Raw genomic sequence first — 26,514 nt, forward strand, 5'->3', positions numbered from 1 at the left:
TATGCGATGCGGGAAGGCTGCGAATCCGCAGCCTGTTCCCGCATCGCACACGCACCCCCGGCAGTTCACACTGCCATATGCGATACGCTGGGGGTGTCAATGTAATGTTAACGACACCCCCAGTTTGATCGCATATCGCAGTGCGATCGTGCAGTTCGCACAGGATCGGATCGCACAAGTGTGAACCGCTGTGCGATCCGATCCTGATGCGGCTGCCAAAAAGGGTCCCTGTGCGTGTTTGGTGCGGCTGCGGTGCAAATTTAGCCATACAAAGTGTATGGCTAAACTCGCACCGCACAGCCGATCGCATGTAATGTCGGAGCAGTGCGCTCCGACATTACATGCGAACCCCACACGCGCACAAGTGTGAACCGGGGCTCAAAAGACAACTCCCATACGTTAATAAACATACTAGTCCCCCCTTGCATAGTTGCCAGAGTGACCTTCCACATAACAAACAGCCGTGACATAAGCGGAGGGGGGGTTGGGAAACTCCAATCTTAAAGTGCTCTGAGGTTAATGAGCCCCTCAGGTAATGTAAGCTCCTTATATAACCTACTGGAATGTTCTAGAAATTCCTGAGATACCTTCCGTCTTTCTTATCTAACTGACCTGTCACCTGACAGACTGCCTAAACTCCACCCTTAATCCCAATATCTCCAGGCAGGTTCCCTGAGGTAAATTCTATATGCTATTTACCCGCCTAAATCTGACTGAAAATAAATTGACCTGCCACTTATCCCATGAGAAAAAGGGGGGCATATAAAATGCCCCTTTTTCTTTCATTCTGCTATATATAAGAGGTGTGCCAGCAGTAGCTTTATGTGGCTCTGAAGAAGAGGTAATCCTCAAAACGCATCAGCCCATTGGGTCTTCAATTTCTATTATATGAGTTGATGAACTATGGATGGGACTATGCTGGAATTTGTGATGTGTTTTTAACAATAGCGAATTTTTTTAGTCTAATACTTACCACTTTATTTGTCTTAGGATAATGCACTAGGTCGGTGCACCCTGAATTTCTTTTGTATGGTTTCAGTGTTTCAGACTTCCCCAGTCTTTGAGGGCAGTAATCATCCGTATTAAATCAGGATGGAGACCTAAGCGTACTAATCTGGAGCGGGAACTTATTCAAGCGCAGGAGATATTGTGTTTGTGACTGTTTGCGTTTTCAAGAACCAATCTCTGTCCTACTGACACACACCCATGAGTGTATGAGATTTGGGGTGCACACCTTAATACAATAGGCTGTACACACCTATGATTTGCAGAATATTCTGCTGAGAACGATCGAAAGGAAATTGATTACAAGCAAATATAATAAGTCCACTCCCGGTTTTACTTTTAGAGAGATACAATTGGACATTTAAAAAAAAAAAAGAATACCAGATCAGATTGAAATGTTTGTGGACACCTTCAGCACATAGTGATTTCATTCATGTTTCCTAGTTTCATTGATTATTGACAAAAAGGCCAGTTTTTAAAATCGCTGCCAGTCCAGCAGATTGAATTCTCCTGTATAAATTTCCAGGTACGTAGCAGTAGGTGGCACAAGTTATGTGTATGGACACCAGACATCCTTATCTGAATATTAATCACCGCTAATAAATAAACCCCCTTTAGCACATTTGCACTGCAGCAGAGCCTGGTTGACTTCTAGTTTTGCTCCTATCTCTCCCAGTCTGAATGCTGCTGTCCAAGATTTTACAGGGTGCTGCTATGTTAAAAGATTCAAGTGCTTACATAAGGTACAATCAGAAATATGTGTTTAATGAATATATAGCTAATTCAACTGGAGATGTGTTTTTTTATATATCAGGAGTTTAGCTTTAAATACAGTATAAGGGGTCATATTACATATTTTTCATTGCGGTTTAACATTTGCAGCATAACTATCAGAAGTAAAAGTTTGTATATATACAGTATATATATATATATATATATATATATATATATATATACATATACAGTGGGTACGGAAAGTATTCAGACCCCCTTAAATTTTTCACTCTTTGTTATATTGCAGCCATTTGCTAAAATCATTTAGGTTCATTCTTCTTCCTCATGAATGTACACATAGCACCCCATACTGACAGAAAAACACAGAATTGTTGACATTGTTGCAGATTTATTAAAAAAGAAAAACTGAAATATCACATGGTCCTAAGTATTCAGACCCTTTGCTCAGTATTTAGTGGAAGCCCCCTTTTGATCTAATACAGCCAGGAGTCTTTTTGGGAAAGATGCAACAAGTCTTTCACACCTGGAATTGGGGATCCTCTGCCATTCCTCCTTGCAGATCCTCTCCAGTTCTGTCAGGTTGGATGGTAAACGTTGGTGGACAGCCATTTTTAGGTCTCTCCAGAGATGCTCAATTGGGTTTAAGTCAGGGCTCTGGCTGGGCCATTCAAGAACAGTCACAGAGTTGTTGTGAAGCCACTCCTTCGTTATTTTAGCTGTGTGCTTAGGGTCATTGTTTTGTTGGAAGGTAAACCTTCGGCCCAGTCTGAGGTCCAGAGCACTCTGGAGAAGGTTTTTGTCCAGGATATCCCTGTACTTGGCCGCATTCATCTTTCCCTCGATTGCAACCAGTCGTCCTGTCCCTGCAGCTGAAAAACACCCCCACAGCATGATGCTGCCACCACCATGCTTCACTGTTGGGACTGTATTGGACAGGTGATGAGCAGTGCCTGGTTTTCTCCACACATACCGCTTAGAATTAAGGCCAAAAAGTTCTATTTTGGTCTCATCAGACCAGAGAATCTTATTTCTCACCATCTTGGAGTCCTTCAGGTGTTTTTTTAGCAAACTCCATGCGGGCTTTCATATGTCTTACACTGAGGAGAGACTTCCGTCGGGCCACTCTGCCATAAAGCCCCGACTGGTGGAGGGCTGCAGTGATGGTTGACTTTCTACAACTTTCTCCCATCTCCTGACTGCATCTCTGGAGCTCAGCCAAAAACTGAAATATCACATGGTCCTAAGTATTCAGATTGCTGTGACACTCATATATTTAACTCAGGTGCTTTCCATTTCTTCTGATCATCCTTGAGATGGTTCTACACCTTCATTTGAGTCCAGCTGTGTTAGATTATACTGATTGGACTTGATTAGGAAAGCCACACACCTGTCTATATAAGACCTTCCAGATCACAATGCATGTCAGAGCAAATGAGAATCATGAGGTCAAAGGAACTGCCTGAAGAGCTCAGAGACAGAATTGTGGCAAGGCACAGATCTGGCCAAGGTTACAAAAAGATTTCTGCTGCACTTAAGGTTCCTAAGAGCACAGTGGCCTCCATAATCCTCAAATGGAAGACGTTTGGGATGACCAGAACCCTTCCTAGAGCTGGCCGTCCGGCCAAACTGAGCTATCGGGGGAGAAGAGCCTTGGTGAGAGAGGTAAAGAAGAACCCAAAGATCACTGTGGCTGGGCTCCAGAGATGCAGTCAGGAGATGGGAGAAAGTTGTAGAAAGTCAACCCTCACTGCAGCCCTCCACCAGTCGGGGCTTTATGGCAGAGTGGCCCGACGGAAGCCTCTCCTCAGTGTAAGACACATGAAAGCCCGCATGGAGTTTGCTAAAAAACACCTGAAGGACTCCAAGATGGTGAGAAATAAGATTCTCTGGTCTGATGAGACCAAAATAGAACTTTTTGGCCTTAATTCTAAGCGGTATGTGTGGAGAAAACCAGGCACTGCTCATCACCTGTCCAATACAGTCCCAACAGTGAAGCATGGTGGTGGCAGCATCATGCTGTGGGGGTGTTTTTCAGCTGCAGGGACAGGACGACTGGTTGCAATCGAGGGAAAGATGAATGCGGCCAAGTACAGGGATATCCTGGACAAAAACCTTCTCCAGAGTGCTCTGGACCTCAGACTGGGCCGAAGGTTTACCTTCCAACAAGACAATGACCCTAAGCACACAGCTAAAATAACGAAGGAGTGGCTTCACAACAACTCCGTGACTGTTCTTGAATGGCCCAGCCAGAGCCCTGACTTAAACCCAATTGAGCATCTCTGGAGAGACCTAAAAATGGCTGTCCACCAACGTTTACCATCCAACCTGACAGAACTGGAGAGGATCTGCAAGGAGGAATGGCAGAGGATCCCCAAATACAGGTGTGAAAGACTTGTTGCATCTTTCCCAAAAAGACTCCTGGCTGTATTAGATCAAAAGGGGGCTTCCACTAAATACTGAGCAAAGGGTCTGAATACTTAGGACCATGTGATATTTCAGTTTTTCTTTTTTAATAAATCTGCAACAATGTCAACAATTCTGTGTTTTTCTGTCAGTATGGGGTGCCATGTGTACATTCATGAGGAAGAAGAATGAACCTAAATGATTTTAGCAAATGGCTGCAATATAACAAAGAGTGAAAAATGTAAGGGGGTCTGAATACTTTCCGTACCCACTGTATATATATATAAGCATGCATATACACACACTTATATACAGTACCTTGAAAAAGTATTCACACCCCTTGAAATGTTCCACATTTTGTCATGTTACAACCAAAAACATAAATGTATTTTATTGGGATTTTATGTGATAGACCAACACAAAGTGGCACATAATTGTGAGATGGAAGGAAAATGATAAATGGTTTTCAACATTTTTCACAAATAAATATCTTAAAGGTGTGGCATGCATTTGTATTCAGCCCCCTTTACTCTGATACCCCTAACTAAAATCTAGTGGAACCTATTGCCTTCAGAAGTCACCTAACTAGTAAATAGAGTCCACCTATGTGTAATTTAATCTCAGTATAAATACAGCTGTTCTGTAAAGTCCTCAGAGGTTTGTTAGAGAACTTTGGTGAACAAACAGCATCATGAACCAAGGAACACACAAGACAGGTCAGAGATAAAGATGTGGATACGCTTAAAGCAAGGTTTGGGTTTAGAAAATATCCCAAGCTTTAAACATCTCACAGAGCACTGTTCAATCCATCAACCAAAAATAGAGTATGGCACAACTGCAAACCTACCAAGACATGGCCGTCCACCTAAACTGACAGGCCGGGTAAGTAGAGCATTATTCAGAGAAGCAGTTAACAGGCCCATTTTAACTCTGCAGGAGCGACAGAGATCCACAGCTCAAGTGGGAGAATCTGTCCACAGGACGATTATTAGTCATGCACTCCACAAATCTGGCCTTTATGGAAGAGTGGCAAGAAGAAAGCCAAGGTTGAAAGAAATCCATAAGAAGTCCCGTTTGCAGTTTGCGAGAACCCTTGTGGGGGACACAGCAAACGTGGAAGAAGGTGTTCTGGTCAGATGAGACCAAAGTAGAACTTTTTGACCTAAAAGCAAAACGCTATATGTGGCGGAAAACTAACACTACTGTACATCACCCTGAACACACCATCCCCACCGTGAAACATGTTGGTGGCAGCATCATGTTTTGGGGATACTTTTCTTCAGCAGAGAAAGGGAAGCTGGTCAGAGTTAATGGGAAGATGCATGGAGCCAAATACAGGGCAATCTTAGAAGAAAACCATCCAGCAGACCCTAAACATTCAGCCAGAGCTACAATTGAATGGTTTAGATCAAAGCATATTTATGTGTTAAAAGCCCAGACCTAAATCCAATTGAGAATCTGTGGCAAGATTTGAAAATTGCTGTTCACAGACGCTTTCCATCCAAGGGAAATGAATACTTTTTCAAGGCATTGTAAGTCTACCTACAGTGTGTATAAATATACACACAGACATTTATAATCATGTATACAAATATTACAAATAAACATTTATTACAGGACAAAGAATTCTTATAGCGATATGGGTTTCCTACTGACAGAGAAGAACAGAACAGATGTTTTCCCTTTCAAAAATTTGTCTTTGAGTGAATCCTCAGGCAGATCTATACAATGGGAGAGGAGAGATTGGGGATAAGTTGACTCATTCAGCTTTGTAGCATATTACTGTGTTTCTTGAAAATAAAGGTACACAGTGGTGCTAAAACCTTTGAAACTAATTTGTATATTATACCTATCACTACTTTGATTGTTTCTTTTCTATAAGACATACACTGCAACAGTTTTGAACCAAATGGTCCATCCTTGAGCTTATCTTATCACCCTGTTGACATTCACTGCATTTCTGTATCAATCCCAGAAATTATCAAATTAACCCCTTGACGCCGACAGTACACATATATGCAGCCTTACTGGACTGGGCTTTTTTCCGTGGGGCCGCCCGCATATATATATATATATATATATACAGTATATATATATATATATATATATATACACACACACGTATCTCTCTTTGTGTGGGGATTGCACAACGTGCTCCCAGCACAGAGACCAGGGTCTCAGTGGGAGCCCTGGGTCCCATACTAACAATCCCAGTTCCGGGTCACTTGATCGCTCTGATAGCCTCTGACTGGCTATCACAGTAATCAGTCACTATGAAGCCAGGACCTGTGTTTTTGGTAGAGGAAAGATACATAGTATCTCTCTCCTTGCAGAGAGAGATTAAGAGCCGGTTCACACTACTGCGACCAGAAAGTCGCCCCATGAGGGAGCGACTTTTTAGCGTGACTTTGAAGACTTGCAAGAGACTTGTAAGAGACTTAAATGATAAGCGACTTTGTCTGTGGGGAATGCCTGGCTAATCTTTTTCTTCTTCCTGGAAAGTCTGATAACAAGTCGCTAGAAAATAGATAAGGATCCGACTTAGAGGCGACTCCCATTGAAGTCTATGTGCACAAGTCGGATAGAGGTCGCCTTGAAGTAGTACAGGAACCTTTTCTGAAGTTGGAGCGACTTCAGTAGTGCATATTAAGACGGCTCTCATTCATTACATTGGATTTGTAATTAAAAGAGACTTGGGGCGACTTGAGGGCACACAAGTCTCGTCCCAAGTCGGAGTAGTGTGAACCGGGTCTAAAACAACTGTGTGTAAAAAAAAAGAAAAAATAAAGAAAAAATACTCAGATCAAGGTTTGAGCTAGGTCGGTGCCAGGGTTAGTGTTTGGGTCAAGTCGGGATCAAAAGGTCAAGGTCAGTATATTTTGGGCAGGGTTTTTTTTATTTTTTAAATTAGTATCAGTGTCAGTTAGTGTCAGTGTGTTTTAGGCTGGGTTCACACTTATGTGATAGAGATGAAGGAGAGAGAGGCGCCTCTAAGTGCAGGTATCCAATTTAATGCAATAAAAACTATATTAAAAACTTACATTAGACAGGCACATCTGATGCAGTGATTGGAGTGAAGTCAAGTCCCTGATGTCCTCTGTGTCCTGCAGGGCAGTGGCTGTATCATCCCATCTCGTTGGTCCTGTTGGTCTCCATATAGAGGCGGCTATACGGTGATGGAAGGTCGAACCAGGGTGAGGCTTGGCGCGGGATAGTGACATCAGCAAGCCTCGTTCTGGTTGGACCTTCCATCACCATACAGCTGCCTCTATACGGAGACCAACAGGACCAACGAGACAGGACAATAAAACAACTGCCCTGCAGGACACAGAGGACATCAGGGACTTGACTTCACTCCAATCACTGCATCAGATGTGCCTGTCTATTCTTACGTCTTTGTACGTTTTTATTATCATTTTTATTGCATTAAATTGGATACCTACACTTAGAGGCGCCTCTCTCTCCTTCATCTCTATCACAGCTCCAGATACCTGGTTTCAGTTTTCCCTGGATGACATCCCTAAGTTCACGGACTTCCTAGCCCATATCCAGCATATTGGATTGTAATACCCCCCTTTTTTTCTCTGGTACTTGTTTAACCTTGCCACCCCCCTCCCCTCCCTTTGTACTGTTAGCTCTAGCGCCTATCCCCTTGTTATATCACACTTATGAAAACTGGATGCTGGTTTCCCGGCATCCTATTCGCATAACAGGAGAGTGTGACCAGCTCTCAATGGAGCCAGTTCACACACCTCCAGGGCGGCCATGGTCTGCATTTGGAAAGGGCCCTGGGAGTCTCAGATGCAAATTCAGGCGAAATTCAGACCTGTTTCCTACCTGAATCAGTGAACAGGGACACACCGGACCTCCTTCTGTGAGCCGCGGCCACAGCATGTGTGATTTCAGCCTTAGGTAGGATAAAAAAAAAAAAAAAAATGCACGCTAATGTTTCTGGGCTGTACTACGGGTTCAAACAACAAATAACATATGTAGCACTTTACAGGTAGGTGCTAGGTAAATGTAATTGGCCTTGTCTGCCTAACAGCAGGGATGTGATTTTTAGTCAGGGTGTCATGGCTTCCGAATGTGCCTGTTAGGAGAGAAGTCTCCCCACTGGCTCCTGTGAGAGGCTTCTCATAGGACAGTAGAGGAAGCCCAATCAGGGTGCACTTCCAGGCTTGCAACTACCCCAGGAGGCAGATTTGTCCGCAAAGGATTCTGGGAATGGGTATAAGTTTGGGGAAAGTGCTCGGCACTGTGTCTTTGGCGGGAGCAGAGTCCCAGGAGGGACAGTGCGACTGTCTCTCTCCTCCTGTCTGAGGAAGCGGATAGTTTGGGGTGTTGCCTGAATATCCAGAGAGTGCTGAGTGAGCTGAGGGGATCCGGTGTGCTGAGAACCTGTGGAGTGTCAGAGGGGTCCAGTCCCAGGAATGCCTACACAGGTCGTGAATAATGAGGATTGCCCCTGGGGGTCTGCCTAGTGTCAGAGGGGACCACTCTGGTAGAGGTTCTGGGATCCGGTACCAGCTAGCTGTAAAGGGGGTACCTAGGTTGAGGACCCTGAAGTGACAGAGGGGGACATAGTCAGTGGACCCTGAAGAGTTCAAGGTTAAAGGGCCAGCAGTTTGGGCCCTGAAGTGTTAATGTACAGTGTGAGGTGTACAGTTCAGTGTGTGCAGCGTGAGGTACACAGTGTCAAGAGATGCAGAAATATAGGAATCTACGCATTTCTACCTCAAGTCAGTGTTCGGCCTGAGAAAGTATTCAGTGACTTTGCAGTGCAACAGTGTCAGTAATTTCTACAGTCTTCAGTCCTGGATCTTCTGGACTAAAAGTTGAGGATTCAGCACTTCAGTGTTCTACAAAGTATTCTCACAGTTAGTGAGCGTTTGCTGGCGCCGGCTGGCGTCAAGGAAGCGCCAACAGGTGTTTTCAGGAGTAAAAGTCCCAAGTTTATACAGTTAAGCCTCAAGGAGTATCCCACTCATTCCCTTCTCCCATCCCCTTAAACAAATAAAAACCACAAACAAAGATGCCGGAGTTGTCGTCGCTTCAGTTATCACACTCAGGGTCACAGCTCACATGGGCTGGGAAAAGTACCAGAACTAATGGCAGACCCACATCAGGCTATAGGCTTGGAAAACTTGCTACACATCGAAAAATATAAAAACCCCAAAATTAACCCCAATCTCACCATCAGGAGAGAGGGGCAAGAGAGGTTTGGGCAAGAAATGGGCCTTTAAATGATGACTGCCAAATAAATGCAAACTACAAAGTATGTTAAAAAAATATATACATAGTAATTTTTATTATTACAAAGATCGATACAATATACAAGCATACATTACACCCAAGGGCCAAACAACGCCCCAATAGGAAGATTGAAAACACATAATATTGTGTTATTAATGGAAATCAGGACAAAACTATTGTCTACATGTTTCGCGGCACATCTGGCCCGCTTCTTCTGGACTATTTGTCCACATTAATTTCACAATTATCTGTTAACCAAAAATAGAGAAAAGTATATATGCATATACACCAAAAAAATATATACATAGATAAATACACACATACAGTAGCTTATCACAACCAGTAGGGTCTATCAGAAACAGGAAAACCACAGAAAAAAAAAAAAAAGGAGGGGAAGGGATTGGACAGAGGGAAAAAGTATCTTAACCACTTAAGCCCCGGAGGATTTGGCTGCTTAAAGACCAGGGGGTATTTTGCGATTCGGCACTGCGTGACTTTAACTGACAATTGCGTGGTCGTGCGACGCTGTACCTAAACGAATTTGACATCCTTTTTTTCCCACAAACAGAGCTTTCTTTTGGATGGCATTTGATCACCTGTGCGATGTTTTGATCATGCGCTATAAACAAAAAAAGAGCGTCAATTTTGCAAAAATAACAATATTTTTAACATTTTTTTATATGAAATTCCCCAAAAAAATGTAAAAATCAAAATTGTTTAACATTTTCGGCCAATTTGTTTTATGCTACATATGTTTGGTAAAAAAAAATCGCAAAAAGCATATTTTGATTGGTTTGCGCAAAAGTTATCGCGTTTACTAACAAAGGGAAAGATTTTTGTCATTTTTGTTGTTTTTTTTTAACGCGTAATGGCGGCGATCTGCAATTTTCTTTGCGGTACTGCGACATTGGGGCGGACAGATCGGACCCTTGACTGACATTTTTGAGACTTTTGGGGTTACCAGTGACATTTCTACAGTAATCAGTGCTATATATATGCACTGTTACTGTAAAATTACACTGGCAGTGAAGGGGTTAACTTTATTTGAGAGAGTAGAACCGTATGATCATTGTTTCTACACAGGGGAGAATGACAGGCAGCTTGTTTACACTAGCCGCCTGACTTTCTCCCTCTCCCCCGACGATCGCTGAGTGACCGGCGGACATCGGGTCCGCCGGTCACACGCGGGGGGGGGGGGGTCCGTGTGTCCCCAGAGCCTCACAGGCTAGTGACGTACCGATACGTCACTCTGCCTGTGAGGGGCTGACCGCTGCAGTATATGTACTTGCGGCGGTCGGCAAGTGGTTAATAAATTGTAGACTCAAAAGAAAAACATAAGCCGAAAAACGCCAAAAGTACTTGACATATCAACTGTAAAAAGTATGCCTTTCAGTTAGGGGGGGGAAACCAAAACCAGCTACATCAAAGACCATGGAACCACCAAAAACTCCCACTTGCCGGACATCAAAATGAAATTCTGAGATAAAATCATAGATCATTCCAGGTTCAACACACTGTGTCTGTGTGCTAGAGGCAGGGTGGGTGCAAGGATTTTTAACACCCTAGGCAAAACGTAATTTTGCCGCCCATTGGCTCCGCCCCTGACTCCACCCCCTTTGATAGTGTTAAATGATTTAACCCTCTAACTGCTACATCTGCAAGACAGCTTGTTCTTTTAAAAAACCATTGACTTACTAGCAGGATCACTATGTAAAAATAGCGAGAAAACCTAAAAGCAAAAAAGAAAAAAAAAACAAATGCAGCCACCCATCTAAGAACTAGTAAGCTGCTATATAATAAATATTTTGATTTGCTTTAACCACTTGGTGACTTTCTGCCACAGTTTTACTGCAGCAGGCTGGCTCAGCTGCATGAAACAATATAGTTTTATGTTGGTCGCACAGGTGGTGCTGGGGGGCAAATGCACGCTCCTGTCCCAAATCTGACCGCACTCAGGTGAAGATATTTCTTGAAATCAAAGATGTTTCCTTTATTGTTCTAATAAAATCAGATTACAGACAGTGTACAAGCAGACAAGGTTGGCGCGTTTCACGACATTACCAGTCGCTTACTCATAACTTGGTTATGAGTAAGCGACTGGTAATGTCGTGAAACGCGTCAACCTTGTCTGCTTGTACACTGTCTGTCATCTGATTTTATTGGAACAATAAAGGAAACATCTTTGATTTCAAGAAATATCTTCACCTGATTGCGGTCAAAACTTTCTACATTTTGCAAGCTCCCGGATTACGGCTCCGACCTGCACCAGGTTATCAGACATACACCTGAGCGGCTACGCTTTCTTGCTTCCTTCCTGTCCCAAATCCCCCACTAGGCAGCAGGGATGCCGATGCACCAAGCCGGCAGGCATGAATGCCGCCGGGCACTTGCGATCACTCCCCGCTGAGAGAGAACGATGGTCTGCTGTTGTAAACACAGCTGACCGTTCTTCTCTCTGGAATGATCGCAGAGCGCCTGTGATCCTTCTATATAGGATCACAGGTCTCTATGATCATTTCACAAGTCTGTCCCCATACAGTTAGAAAACACTCCCCTGAGATCACACTTAACCCTTTGATCGCCCCTGGGTTAACCCCTTCCCTGCCAATGTCATTATTACAGTAACAGTGCATATTTTTAGCACTGATTACTGTAGTAATGTCACTGGTCCCCCCAAAAGTGTCAAAAATGTCAGTTAGGGTTCGGATCTGTCCGCCCAAATGTCACAGTCCCGCTAAAAATCAAAGTTTATTAGTAAAAAATAAATACATAAATAAAAATGACATAAATCTGTCCTCGAGTTTGTAAAAGAGATAACTTTTGTACAACCCAAATCAAAATACACTTATTGCGATTTTTTTTTTTTTTACCAAAAATATGTAACAGAAATGTTTTATAGCAGAAAGTGAAAAATATTGTTTTTTTGGGTACATCATCGCATGACGTTAAAGTAACGCAGTGCCGAATCGCAAAAAATGGCCTGCTCATTAAGGGGGCAAATCCTTCCAGTCCAGAACTGGTTAATACCACTTTAAGTGCCAGTTCACGCTTGTGCGATGACAGACATCGCATGTGATTCACACCACTTTGCTGTGTAGATCACATGCAATGTCTGTGCAATGTGATTTCAGCCCTACAAACTGTGAGGTTGAAATCACATTGCATTTGCACCAAAATGGTGCAGGTCCCTATTTTTGGTACACACTGGAATCGGATCGCATGATTGTTCACACCTATGCAATCCAATTCCTGCACCATTTCACAGTTTACACTGCAATCTTTGAACCAATATGGGGGTGTCATTAACTTTACATTGACACCCCCAGCGGTTCGCAGATCTCAGTGTGAACCACTATGCGATTCTGGTGCTATGCGGGAACCGACACTGAATCGCAGGGTTTCCCGCATCGCACCAGTGTGAATAGGGACAAAATGGATAAAGTAATCCTGTGATACATCAATGTATAGGTAGATGATGGGAAGGAAGGAGTTTATTAACAGAAAGGGGTTAAGCTATTTCCAGTGCTTTTCAACCGCCCTGAGAAGACGTCAGGTGACGAAACCGGTAGGGCAAGGCTTACAGGACGCTGAGACAGCACCGCTCAAGGCTATGGAACAAACCGCTTCTTACATCCCTGCTCACAGAGGGCTTGAGCAGTGGATCAATCTTATACAAACGCAGATCCCTAGTGTCTGGCAGACACCACCCATTGTGTTTTGGAGCTTACTTTTTACAAATAAAAGTGTTTATTTATGCAGCATAACGCTATGTGTGGCATTCCTTCTTATCCCTCTATGTGGTTCCACTTATAATTTAAATCTGAGCTACGAAGATCAAGGAGAGAGGAGGTCAAGGAGTAATTAAATGTGAACAAAGCTTGATTGCTGGTTTATAATTTTACCAGCAATATATCTGGTGAGTTTACCCAGGCACATTGTTTGAATATTGTGGTGGAAGAATCCTTACTGACACATTACAAGCATTGTGGAATTTATTTATTTATCAGCACCATTGGCACTTTTTTGCACGGGAGGATTATAATATGGACTTTATTTAATGGACTTTATGTATATTTATTCAATATGAGATTATTTAGTTTGATGAATCTTTTTGCATTTTATTAGCAATTTTTTTATTTTTTGTATTTTTTCTTTTTGTATTTTGTTTTCTTTTGTCTGCACTTGCATTTTTGCACACAGAAGTTATCTTTGTGATATAATATTAATTATTAGTAATTAGCTAAATGTGAGCTTATGCATATTATTATTTATACAGCAAAGGAGAGTGGTCTGGTTTCTACCAAAAGCACACCTCCATCCCTAAGTACATATAGAAACAAAGAAAAATGGCCCGCGGGACTTTAGATGAGGTATGTGCTTAGTGGCTGGAGATCAAAGAATACATGGTGCATGAGTAAAGCAATAATTGATTTTTATTGCATAATATGAACAAATTGAATGAGTAAAATTAATAACATGTACTACCAATAGCACATGACATAGCTTTGTAGCTGATATATGAGTAATATACAACATGAACAATATTCCATCACATCATAGTAAATATCTTGGTGTAGCCACTTGATTACACAGGTAGCCTAAATGATATATAGGGAAATTCCATGAAAGTAGGATATATGACATCATGAGCTGACGCGTTTCGGGAGCAGTATCTCCCTTCTTCAGAGATCAATTTGATTCAAAATATATCTACAAAAAATATATAAAATATTGGAGTATGCAGTATGGAATAAGAAACATTTAGAATAGAAAGAGTTTTCAATCCAATAGTGAGGACTGTACAGTATGGATTATGCCAACATGCTCATTGAGTTCCTTTGTGACGTTTTTCACACTGGATGTCATGTTTTTTGATGATTTTGCTGGCTCCTGTGTGCCAAGTGGCGATTGTTCATACCCCGGGAGCTGCGATGTATTAAGAGGGAGCCCCCGCCTTCCTTGCTGTCCCAGCCCCTCCCCTCTCCATGGGACGAGCGGGTCCACCTTTACATCGGTGTCATGCCGCACATCCAGCGCTGTGCATCAGCGGTCACACTGATGTCACCGCGCTGCTGCGTGCTCTTACACCTGCGGGACGGGGAGGTCCGCCTCCAGCGCTCCTCTCCTCCATGTGATCACGGACGCCCCGGCTCCGTCTGATCTCTTTTTCACCAGCTCTACATGACGTTAGGGTCTCAGGCTTGCTGCCAGTTTGGGATCCACATGGTAGGTTGTTCACTGGGCTATTTTCCTCACTTCCTCCTTTCCAGCTACACTTTTTCCTCACATCCACTGTCCTCGGGCCACCAGACTATCCCTTTCCTCACTATCCCACCTCACTCACTTTCCATTCACTCTACCTTGGTAATGACACACTGCTACTAATTTTTCCTCTTCTTTCATCCCAACTTCCACTTGGTGGTTTTCGTATTGTTGCTCTCTCTCTCTCTCCTTTCTTTTCCAACACCCATTTGGGATCTCCTTTTGCCCACCACACCAGCCTTTCCTTCCCAACACACATCTATGTATCCTCACAACCATTGATAGCAATTTGCTACATCTTCATCATTATATTTTTTCACATTTGTTACATGGATGACAGGTTCGGAAGGTATTTTTCCTACCGCACATTGTTTATCCACCTACCCTGGATCCCCCTCTCTGGTTTGCCAATCCTTCAGGACCCTTCAGCTCCCGGGTGAGACACGATGTTTCACACTAGCCAATTTTTCCAATCAAGTTTTATTCACCTGTGAGTATTGAGCACTCTTCGGAGTCCTTACTATTGGATTGAAAACTCTTTCTATTCTAAATGTTTCTTATTCCATACTGCATACTCCAATATTTTATATATTTTTTGTAGATATATTTTGAATCAAATTGATCTCTGAAGAAGGGAGATACTGCTCCCGAAACGCGTCAGTTCATGATGTCATATATCCTACTTTCATGGAATTTCCCTATATATCATTCAGGCTATCCGTGTAATCAAGTGGCTACACCAAGATATTTACTATGATGTGATGGAATATTGTTCATGTTGTATATTACTCATATATCAGCTACAAAGCTATGTCATGTGCTATTGGTAGTACATGTTATTAATTTTACTCATACAATTTGTTCATATTATGCAATAAAAATCAATTATTGCTTTACTCATGCACCATGTATTCTTTGATCTTCAGCCACTAAGCACATACCTCATCTAAAGTCCCGCGGGCCATTTTTCTTTGTTTCTATTATTATTTATAGGTATATACTATTGCACTGATGTACCAGCACTTTAAGTTAGCACATATTTACATTAGCACTTTTCCTTGGGCATCTACAGGTATATATGATTGCAGTACTGGCATCTATAGCCAGTACACACTTCCTTTAGCACTTTCTTCTCACATTTAAGTTTATATTTTATAATTATCTACACCCACTATTTAAAAACACTTTTTTAATATCAAATAACTTTTTCACAGATATTGCGCCTAATTTATGTTCCTCCTTATTTCCAGTGCTGGCAAAGACAGAGGGGGGGGCAGGGAAAGAGAGGGGGCGACAGGGTGAGAGGGGGGCAAGGTCTGGTCAGCGAAAGTGATCACTCACTTGGAATGGTCCCGCCCACCTTTCCCTCAAAGAAGGAGCACACTGGAGGGGGGAGGGGGAAGGGATTTGTGTGAAGCTCAGGGCAGGCTGTAGGCATGCTGGAGGTGGAGTGGACAGAGCAGTGTGGGGAATGAATAGGACACAGCTACACCTCCTGAGCCATCACCTGCACTGTACACACACACATACAAAGCAGAGGATGGAGCGGCCATTGGAGGAGGGAGGGAGAGGAGCAGGTGAATAAGTCTTTTCCTGGGGGATGGGAACTCATTTTTGCACCCCTTACTTTTCTCTCTGCGGCTTGTCACTTTCACTGGATGCTTCCCCCCCCTCCAGGGGTGATGGCTGCGCCCTAGGTGGCAGTATGCCCTAGGCAACTGCCTGATTTGCCTAGTGGTAGCACCAGCCCTGGCTAGAGGTAACAGTGGACAATAAACACAACCAGCAAATAGAAAGGTGGGGGAAGAAAAAAGGAAACAAAAGACAAAAGTAAGAACACATTAGACCCAGATGAAATTTGGATAAAGAGACTCTATAAACAAAAATGCAGATGGTCTCTCAAGGTAAGGGCTAACTGTCAGAGATGGAAATAAGCAGCTTACCACTTATTCAGAGAAGTTCTCCCATTAGTAGGTATGGCTCATGGGTTCAATCAGAAATTAATATGGTCAGTCCCCACGTCGGATGCCTTGGTCTCCTGAGACCCTGCCAGCCACAAATGTGAGCCCCCATAACAGGGCCCATCCCCCTTTAAAAAGCCCATGGAGGCGGGACCCAAGAGTGGGGGCTAGGTAGGTTCTCTCTCGCTATTTCCAATCAATGAATCAGCTGTTAGTACCTATTTAGACTAGTATCAATACTCAATCAGGTGCACGCAATTGCACCAAAATTCTGCAGCGGATCTCCACATAGAACTATGCTGCAGCTGCCCAAAGTAGCGGACGAACGCCGTCACACAGTTGAAACAATGTGGTACATAAACAGCTCCGCCCACCATCAACAGGGACGGGGCCTAACTAGCAAACACAGCAAACAGCACAGTCCCAAGTGCAGGGCGGGGCTGCACGAATCTCGCGAGGTACCCTGCCCGTAGGGCTGAACAGCACAGTAGCCAGTAAGACGGGAATGACAAATCCAACAAGCGGAAATGCCAGCAGGGGGACACATAGGTCCCAATACGAGCCAGCTGTCCACAAAGCAGGGTTGCCAGTCCCCTGCTATAGCTCAGCCACCGACCATAGGGCAGCACTATACTATGTCACTACAGCACATATAGAAATACATTCACAAACGCATGCAAAGCAATAAACTCTCCCAAACCAGTACAGCACATGAATAGAGAGGAACCACTACTTAGAACCTCACCATTCATAGGTTGTACATACACCCCGTGGTAAATATACATCCGCCGCCAATGGGCATACACATAAATGTATGTCTAAAATCTAAAACGGTGGTGATAGCAACCATCAATAAAACCCCATAGCGAGACCTAGCTACAACGCATTTAAGACAGTTGGGAATAAAAAAAAAAAGGGGGGGGGGTAACAGCAAGAGATAGAAGGTGTAGAAAAAAAGGGGGGGGGAGTAAAAGCAAAGGATGAGGGGTAAAAAAAGAAAATGCTTTTTAAGTTTGGATCATAAAAATGGAGCATAGCTGATAAAACCATTTAGACCAGGGGGCGTATCAGCCTCCAAGGTAAATATCCATTGCCATTCAGAACATAGAATTGTGTTATTAAAATCCCCCCGAGGGCTGGAATGTATCCTATCTAACATCATGAAGTTTAAATTGTCCAGACTGCAGATACGACAGCTCTCAAAATGCCTAGCGATACGACTTTCAGGAACCCCATCTCGTATATCATGGACATGTTCCTTAATGCGTTGCTATAGCCTGTGCTTAGTCTTGCCTACATAGAACGAATCATGGACCCCCCCGTAGAAGGTTTACAATACCGATTGTCTCGCAGTTAGCAAATGGTTTATGCCGAATAATAGTAGAGCCAATTTGTAAGGTATCTCCACCCACTCGTATGTATCAGCAATACTCGCAATGGCCACAGAGAAAGGTACCACGGGGATGAGTCCCCCAAGGGTCTAAGCCCTGGTCACGATCGAAGTGGCTTGATGTGAGAATGTCCTTAAAAGAGCGGCTTCTGTGAAAAGTAACTCATGGATCTGAGTCCACTAATTGTTTGATATGGTTATCCTTGGTGAGGAGATGCCAATGTTCCTCCAAAATATTCAGGATATCTGTATGCTGTTTATTATATTTGATGATCGGCCTAATCTTGATTTGATCCGCCTGTTTTCACCCTGAAAGAGCAATAGCTCACGGGGGCTTTCCAATGCCCTTTTATAGGCCCTTTCAGGGATCTATGGCTATATTCTCTTTTAAGAAGCCTTTGTTTGAGGGCCTGTGCCTATATTTTGAAATCGGCATCGCTAGTGCAATTCCGGCATACTCGTAAGTATTGACCAGTAGGAATGCCGCAAATTAAATGTCAGGGAAGGGAACTATGAGCGTGGAGTAGAGAATTCCCTGCTGTGCGTTTCCTGAATAAGCTAGTTCCCACTGACCCATCCTGGTGTTTGATTATAGTAAGGTCAAGGAAGGGTAGGGTATCTGGATGGATGTCAAGAGTAGACCCTAAATTTAATTAATTGATATTGAGTTTATCAATAAATTCCAACATTAACTCACTAGGGCCTGCCCAGAAGATGAGGCTATCGTCGATGTACCTCCGCCATAGTGTGACATGGCAGAGGTATATCGACAAGTCCTCATCTGTAAAAATCTATAAAAATAACATACACATATGTGGTATCGCTGTGATCGCCGGGAGCATAATTTATTTTGGGTTGTTCTTTAGTGGTAGGTTATGGTAGTAACAAGAAATATACAGCTACATTTTAAAAAATATATATAGTTTTTATTATTTTGGGCCAGTTTACCTTTAATAAAATAGAAAAAAAAAATCAGGAGATATTCATCACCATTTACCACAAAATTAAATCCCAACTTTACCTGAACAAAACAAGGTATAATCCACCTGGATGCACAAAGTACTTGTGATGATAGGTACGGTTTTACTAACACATGTCAAAGCTGCAAATGTGTGCTTGGGTGTTAACATTTATTTTACCCTTAGGTATGAAGGGGTTAAACAAGTTGAACCCATTGTTCAAAAAACGATCCTCAAACATACATAAACTCCTCAAAAAACATATTTTATTCTAATAAAGATCCTTTTTCATTTATTGGCTTGAGGAACAAAGACAACTTGTTCAGAAGTCTTATACTTAGTAAGTCTCATGCTCACAATCTGAAAATGAAAACAATTAAGTAAAATAATTTATAAATAGGAATAAATCTCTTAGTATATCAATAAAAACTAAAAGATTCAAATCTGAAATCTGGTACCAACATTTGAGAGACTAAAGAAGGGATAAGCTGGACATACATGGTGTGTGTTTTTTTTCGGCCAATGTACTATTCACATTTACATAAATGTGGATGACTGAGGAACCTCCCCCCCAAGGTCGGGACATTGCATTTGACAGCAGCAATGTCAGAATACATTGATCAGTAACAGAAATGGCCACACACCAACTAGAGTGGATATAAAAAGTCTACACATCCAGGTTTCTGCAAGGTAAAAAAAAAAATAAATAAGACAAAGATAAATCATTTCAGAACTTTTCCCACCTCTAATGTGACCTATAAACGATATAACTCAGTTGAACAACAATCTGAAATCTTTGAGGCGGAGGGAAGCAAAAATAAAAAACTAAAATAAGATGGTTTCATAAGTGTGCACACCCTTAAACTAATACTTTGTTGAAGCACTTTTTGATTTTATTTTTTGGGTATGAGTCTATCAGCATGACATATCTTGACTTTGCAATATTTGCCCACTCTTCTTTGCAAAAACACTCCAAATCTGTCAGATTGGGACGGCATCTCCTGTTCACAGACCTCTTCAGATCAACTCACAGATTTCCAATCTGATTCAGGTCTGGGCTCTGGCTGGGCGATTCCAAAACTTTTCAAGTGAAGCCATTACTTTGTTGATTTGGATGTATGCTTTGGGTCATTGTCATGCTAAAGGATGACGTTCCTCTTCATGTTCAGCTTTCTAGCAGAAGCCTGAAGGTTTTGTGCCAATATTGACTGGTATTTGGAACTTTTCATTATACCCTCTACCTTGACACCTGTTCCAGCTGAAGAAAAACAGCCCCAAATCATGATGCTGCCACCACCAGGCTTCATTGTGGGAACTGTGTTATTTTGGTGATGTGCAGTGTTGTTTTTGCGCCAAACATATATAGGTTCAACCACTTTAAGACCGGAGGATTTTCCTGCTTAATGACCAGGCCCCTTTTTTCAACTTGGCACTGCGCGAATTTAACTGACAATTGCGCGGTCATACAATGCTGTATCCAAACGAAATTTACGTCCTTTTTTTCCCACAAACAGAGCTTTCTTTTGGTGGTATTTGATCACCTCCGTGCTTTTCATTTTTTTGCGATATTATTAAAACAAGAGCGAAAATTTTGTGAAAAATCGACATTTTCTATTTTGACAGTTAAAAAATATCCAATATATTCAATTTTTGTCATATACAGTATTTAGGCCATAATGTATTTAGCTACATGACTTTGACAAAAAAATTCTCAATGAGCATATTTTTAAACATTTTAAGACCGAAAGATTTTACCCCCTTCCTGACCAAGCCATATTTTGAGATTCGGCACTGCGTTATTAACAGGCAATTGTGCGGTCGTGCGACACTGTACCCGAATTACATTTACTGTATTTTCTGGCGTATAATACTTTTGAACCTCAAAAAAATCCCCCAAAAATGGGGGGTCGTCTTATACGCTGAGTATAATATCTCCAAGGTAACCTAAGTAAAAGTATTACCGGTAGATGTAATCTCTCAAGACGCTGGCTGTGTGGGAATCCTGTACCGGTATACCATATGTACCGCAGCTTCAGCTACATACAGTGTACCACACTGAGCCAATCAGGAAGAGCGATGCATTCAATAATAGAATACATCGCTCACTGTGATTGGCTCAGCGCGGTATACTGTATGTAGCCGAAGCTACTGTACATACGGTATACCGATACAGGATTCCCACACAGCCAGCATCTTGAGATCTACTGGTAATACTTATACTTAGGGTACCTTGGAGATATTATGAGAGATTACATGTATTACAGTACTAGGGGTACCTTGGAGATCTATGAGAAATCTGATGTTTTTCAATGGTGTTGCCTTGCTTCGGAAGGGGGGGTAGTCTTATACGGCGAGTAGAGCCCAAAACCTATGTTTTAACTTGAAAATTAGGGGGGTCGTCTTATACGCCCAGTCGTCTTATACGCCGGAAAACATGTCCTTTTTTTTCCCCACAAACAGAGCTTACTTTTGGTGGTATTTGATCACCTGTGCGATTTTTAATTTTTGAAAAATTGAGCGACAATTTTTTAAAAAAATATATATTTTTCACATTCTGATATATAACATTCCCCCAAAAAAATTTACAAATCAAATTTTTTTAACATTTTAGGCCAATTTGTTTTCTGCTACATATTTTTGGTAAAAAAAACACAAGAAGCGTATTTTGACTGGTTTTCGCAAAAGTTATCTCATTACTAACTACAGGAAAGATTTGTAATTTTTATTGTTTATTTTTTTTTTACTAGTAATGGCAGTGATCTGCGATTTTTTGTGGGACTGCGACATTACAGTGGACAGATCGGACCCCTAACTGACATTTTTGACACTTTTGGGTGGACCAATGACATTACTACAGTAATCAGTGCTAAAAATATGCACTGTTACTGTAATAATGACACTGGCAGGGAAGGGGTTAACACTGTTGGTGATCAAGGGGTTAAATGTGTGCCTCATGCTTACTGACGTGTGTGGGGGGAGGGGGTTGTGTGACACAGGCACAGATCGCAGGTTCAGCTATGCTGAATCCTGTGATCTGTCCCTGCCTGTCACAGAGAAGATTTGTTTACACAAGCGGGCAGATTTCCTCAGTCTTTCCCCAACGATCAGGAAAGAGCGGCGGTGATCACCGCATCTCCTCCTCTGGCCCAACTCCCGCTGTGCCTAAACACAGCGGGAGCGAGCCTCCGGTGGCCCGCACACGCCGAGAGAGAGAGAGAGAGGAATCTGGCAACGTACTGTAGGTCTACGTTGCCAGACCCAGGGCTGCCACCTTGCTGCAGTAGCAGCAACGTGAACAGTCCGGAAGTGGTTAGCCTTGGTTACATCAGACCATAACATATTTTCCGACATGCTTTTGGGAGACTTCAGATGTTTTTGCAAAATTTAGCCCATGTTTTTCTTCGTAAGAAAAGGCTTCCTTCTTGCCACTCTACCCCATTGCCCAGACATATGAAGAATATGGGAAATTGTTGTCACATGTACCACACAGCCAGTACTTGTCAGATATTCCTGCAGCTGTGTTAATGTTGCTGTAGGCCTCTTGGCAGCCTCCCTGACCATTTTTTTTCTCGTCTTTTTATCAATTTTGGAGGGACATCTAGTTCTCGGTAATGTCACTTTTGTGCCATATTTTCTCCACTTGATGATGATGTCTTCACTGTGTTCCATTGTATATCTAATGCCTTGGAAATTCTTTTGTACCCTTCTCCTGACTGATACTTTTTAACAATGGGATTCTTCTGATGTTTTGGAAGCTCTATGCAGACCATGGCTTTTTCTGTAGGATGCGACAAAGAAAATGTCAGGAAAGACCTACTAGAACACCTGAACTTTATTTGGGATTAATCAGAGGCACTTTAAATGATGGCAGGTGTGTACTAACTCCTATTTAAAGCGAAGTTCCATCCTGAAAAAAAAATTTTTTTCAATGTCTGCTTGCTCTAAATTACCTGTAAAACAATTGGATAAATATTTTTTTTTTTATTCACTTACCTTGTTTTTAAAGAAAATATACTTACCTTACTTCCTCTTCCTCCCTTGGCAGACAGGGCCAGCGCCGTCACTTCCTGCTTGCGTTGACTCCTGGGAGCTGAACATCATCGCTCCCAGGAGTCAATGCGCCTGCAGCGCATTGACAAGAAATTCTGGACAAGAAATTTTCAAGGTAAGTATTTCTTCTAAAAGGTAAGTGAACCCGGGGACAGTTCAGAGGCTATCATTGCTGAAATACCCTGACTGTCCCGGGGGTATTTTTATCTAAAAAAAAATTTCAGGCCGGAACTCCGCTTTAACTTGAGTTTGAATGTGAGTGCCTAATTCTGAACACAGCTACATCCCCAGTTATAAGAGAGTCTGCACACTTATGCAAACACATTATTTTCATTTTTTATTTTTACTTTCCCCTCCCTAAAAGATTTTCGTTTGTTGTTCAATTGAGTTGTACAGTTTATAGGTCACATTAAAGGTGGAAGAAGTTCTGCAATTATTTATCTTTGTCTCATTTTTTAACATCACAGAAACCTGACATTTTAACAGGGGTGTGTAGACATTATTATATCCACTGTATATTCCGTGCAGAGGTAGGCGAGCTTTAGTGTGTGTAAAGGTAGGCAAAAGAGGAGGGAGTTGCAATAGTCTATGGAAGAGATAAGCCCAAAAGGTAGAGATAACAGAAAAGCAGTCAGGCCCCTTTTACACAGGCTTTTCGATCCAGTCCGCCTGCCAGTTTTCCAGGCAGACTGGATCGGATGCTCTATGCAGCCCTATGGAGCAGCAGATGTCAGCGACATCTCCGCTGACACCCGCTGCTATCCGATCTGATCCTGTCTGTTAAATCCGGATGGATGGAAACCCTATTTTCTATCCGTCTGGAGGATCAGATCGGATTAAAAGGAACAGGTGGTCCGTTCTCTTCCAATCTCCCATAGAGGAGAGCAGGGCTCAGGCAGCTCTATCTCTTCAAAGTAAGCGGAGACTGAGCTATTATTCGCCTGCTCACAGACAAAAAAACACAGACAATTCTACATAAAATAGAAGACATATAAAAGGCAATGTGGCTTCAACAAGGCTGAACTACTTTTCAAATCACATTATTTTCATCCCTTACAGGTAAGGCATATGAATAAATAGTACCCCACACTGTGATTCCAAGAGGAAACAAATCAAATACAGAGATACTTTCATTTAGGCCGGGATCACATACATGCGACTTGGATGAGGTTTTCACCGCATCCAATTCGCATGACATGCCAGTGTGACTGGGTCTCAATGGAGCTGGTTTACATATGTCTAGGGTGGTCCGCAGTGTGGTTTCCAAAAGGGTCCTATGCAATTTTGGGTCAGGGTCGAATTCAGGCAGCAATTCTGACCTGAATCGCACCTAAATCAAAACGCATCGGACCCTAGGCTGGAAAATGTGACCAGACATATGTGAACCTGGCCTTAGTCTTTTTCTCAGTCTCTGGTGTGAATTTTACTTCAAGTTTTGTCAATAGTATGAAATGGATGCTGTATTGTGTTTCCAAACATCTATATATACTGTATCTCACAAAAGTGAGTACACCCCTCACATTTTTGAAATTTTTTATTATATCTTTTCATGTAACAACACTGAATAAATTACACTTTGCTACAATGTAAAATAGTGAGTGTACAGCTTGTATAACAGTGAATATTTGCTGTCCCCCTCAAAATAACTCAACACACCGCAATTAATGTCTAAACCGCTGGCAACAAAAGTGAGTACACCCCCAAGTGAAAATGTCCAAATTGGGACCAATTAGCGATTTTCCCTCCCCGGTGTAATGTGACTTGTTAATGTTACAAGGTCTAAGGTGTGAATGGGGAGCAGGTGTGTTAAACTTGGTGTTATCGCTCTCAGCCTCTCATACTGGTCACTGGAAGTTCAACATGGCACTTCATGGCAAAGAACTCTCTGGGGATCTGAAAAATAAAGAAATTGTTGCTCTACATGAAGATAGCCTAGGCTATAAGATTGCCAAAACCCTGAAACTGAGATGCAGCATGATGGCCAAGACCAGACAGCGGTTTATCAGGACAGGTTCCACTCAGAACAGGCCTCGCCATGGTCGATCAAAGAAGATGAGTGCACGTGCTCAGCGTCATATCCAGAGGTTGTCTTTGGGAAATAGACGTATGAGTGCTGCCAGCATTGCTGCAGAGGTTGAAGGGGTGGGGGGTCAGCCTGTCAGTGCTCAGACCATACTCCGTACAGTGCATCAAATTGATCTGCATGACTGTCGTCCCCGAAGAAAGCCTCTTCTAAAGATCATGCACAAGAAAGCCCACAGTTTGCTGAGGACAAGCAGACTAAGGACATGGATTACTGTAACCATGTCCTGTGGTCTGATGAGACCAACATAAACGTATTTGGTTTAGATGGTGTCAAGCGTGTGTGGCGACAACCAGAGGAAGAGTACAAAGACAAGTGTGTCCTGCCTATAGTCAAGCATGCCGGTGGGAGTGTCATGGTCTGGGGCTGCATGAGTGCTGCTGGCACTAGGGAGCTACAATTCATCGAGGGAACCATGAATGCCAACATGTACTGTGACATACTGAAGCGGAGCATGATCCCCCCCTACATAGACTGGGCTTGCAGGGCAGTACTCCAAAATGATAATCACCCCAAACACACCTCCAAGACAACCACTGCCTTGCTAAAGAAGCTCAAGGTAAAGGTGATGGACTGGCCAAGCTTGTCTCCAGTACTTAACCCTATTGAGCATCTGTGGGGCATCCTCAAATGGAAGGTGGAGGAGAGCAAGGTCTCTAACACCCACCAGCTCCGTGATGTCGTCATGGAAGAGTAGAAGAGGACTCCAGTGGCAAACTGTGAAGCTCTGGTGAACTCCATGCCCAAGAGGGTTAAGGCAGTGCTGGAAAATAATGATGGCCACACAAAATATTGTCACTTTGGGCCCAATCTGGACATTTTCACTTTTGTGGCCAGCGGTTTAGACATTAATGGCCTGAGTTTTCTAGTTTCTGACATCACCTCTACTTTTTTTTTCATCCTACTTTTTTCACTACGTTGTAGATAGTAGGTGGTGTAAAATAAAACCTTAAAATGTTTGCTGGAAATCTCCCATAAAATTTGTTCTTCAGTTACTGCCTACTGGAATCTGAACTTACAAACTATTTCTGATAACACTTTTTTTTTTTTTTAAACGATAACATTTTTATTGACTTTACTTACTGTAGCAAAACTGAGAGGAGAAAATGTAAAAAGCAGAGCTTATAAACTTGTTTCCTATACATTTCTCTTGACCGATTCTTAGTAACCAAGTAGTCATGTAAATGTTGACATTTTTTAGTGATTTTTCATTTTAAACATTTTATTGGTTTTTATGCACTCATACATAGAGTCAACAAACAAACAGTGCATTCTACATTGAAAACATTGATGCAGTGAAGTTATATAGCTTGAAGCAATCAATATGCAGGTTAAGAGCTTTAACACAACTGTTATTCCTACTGAAAAGTAACAACTCTCTGATAGGGAAGGGGGTCGACCTCCAACCCCTGA

The sequence above is a fragment of the Pelophylax lessonae genome (genome assembly GCF_965119305.1).
Source record: "Pelophylax lessonae genome assembly, chromosome: 7".
Taxonomy (NCBI): Eukaryota; Metazoa; Chordata; class Amphibia; order Anura; family Ranidae; genus Pelophylax; species Pelophylax lessonae.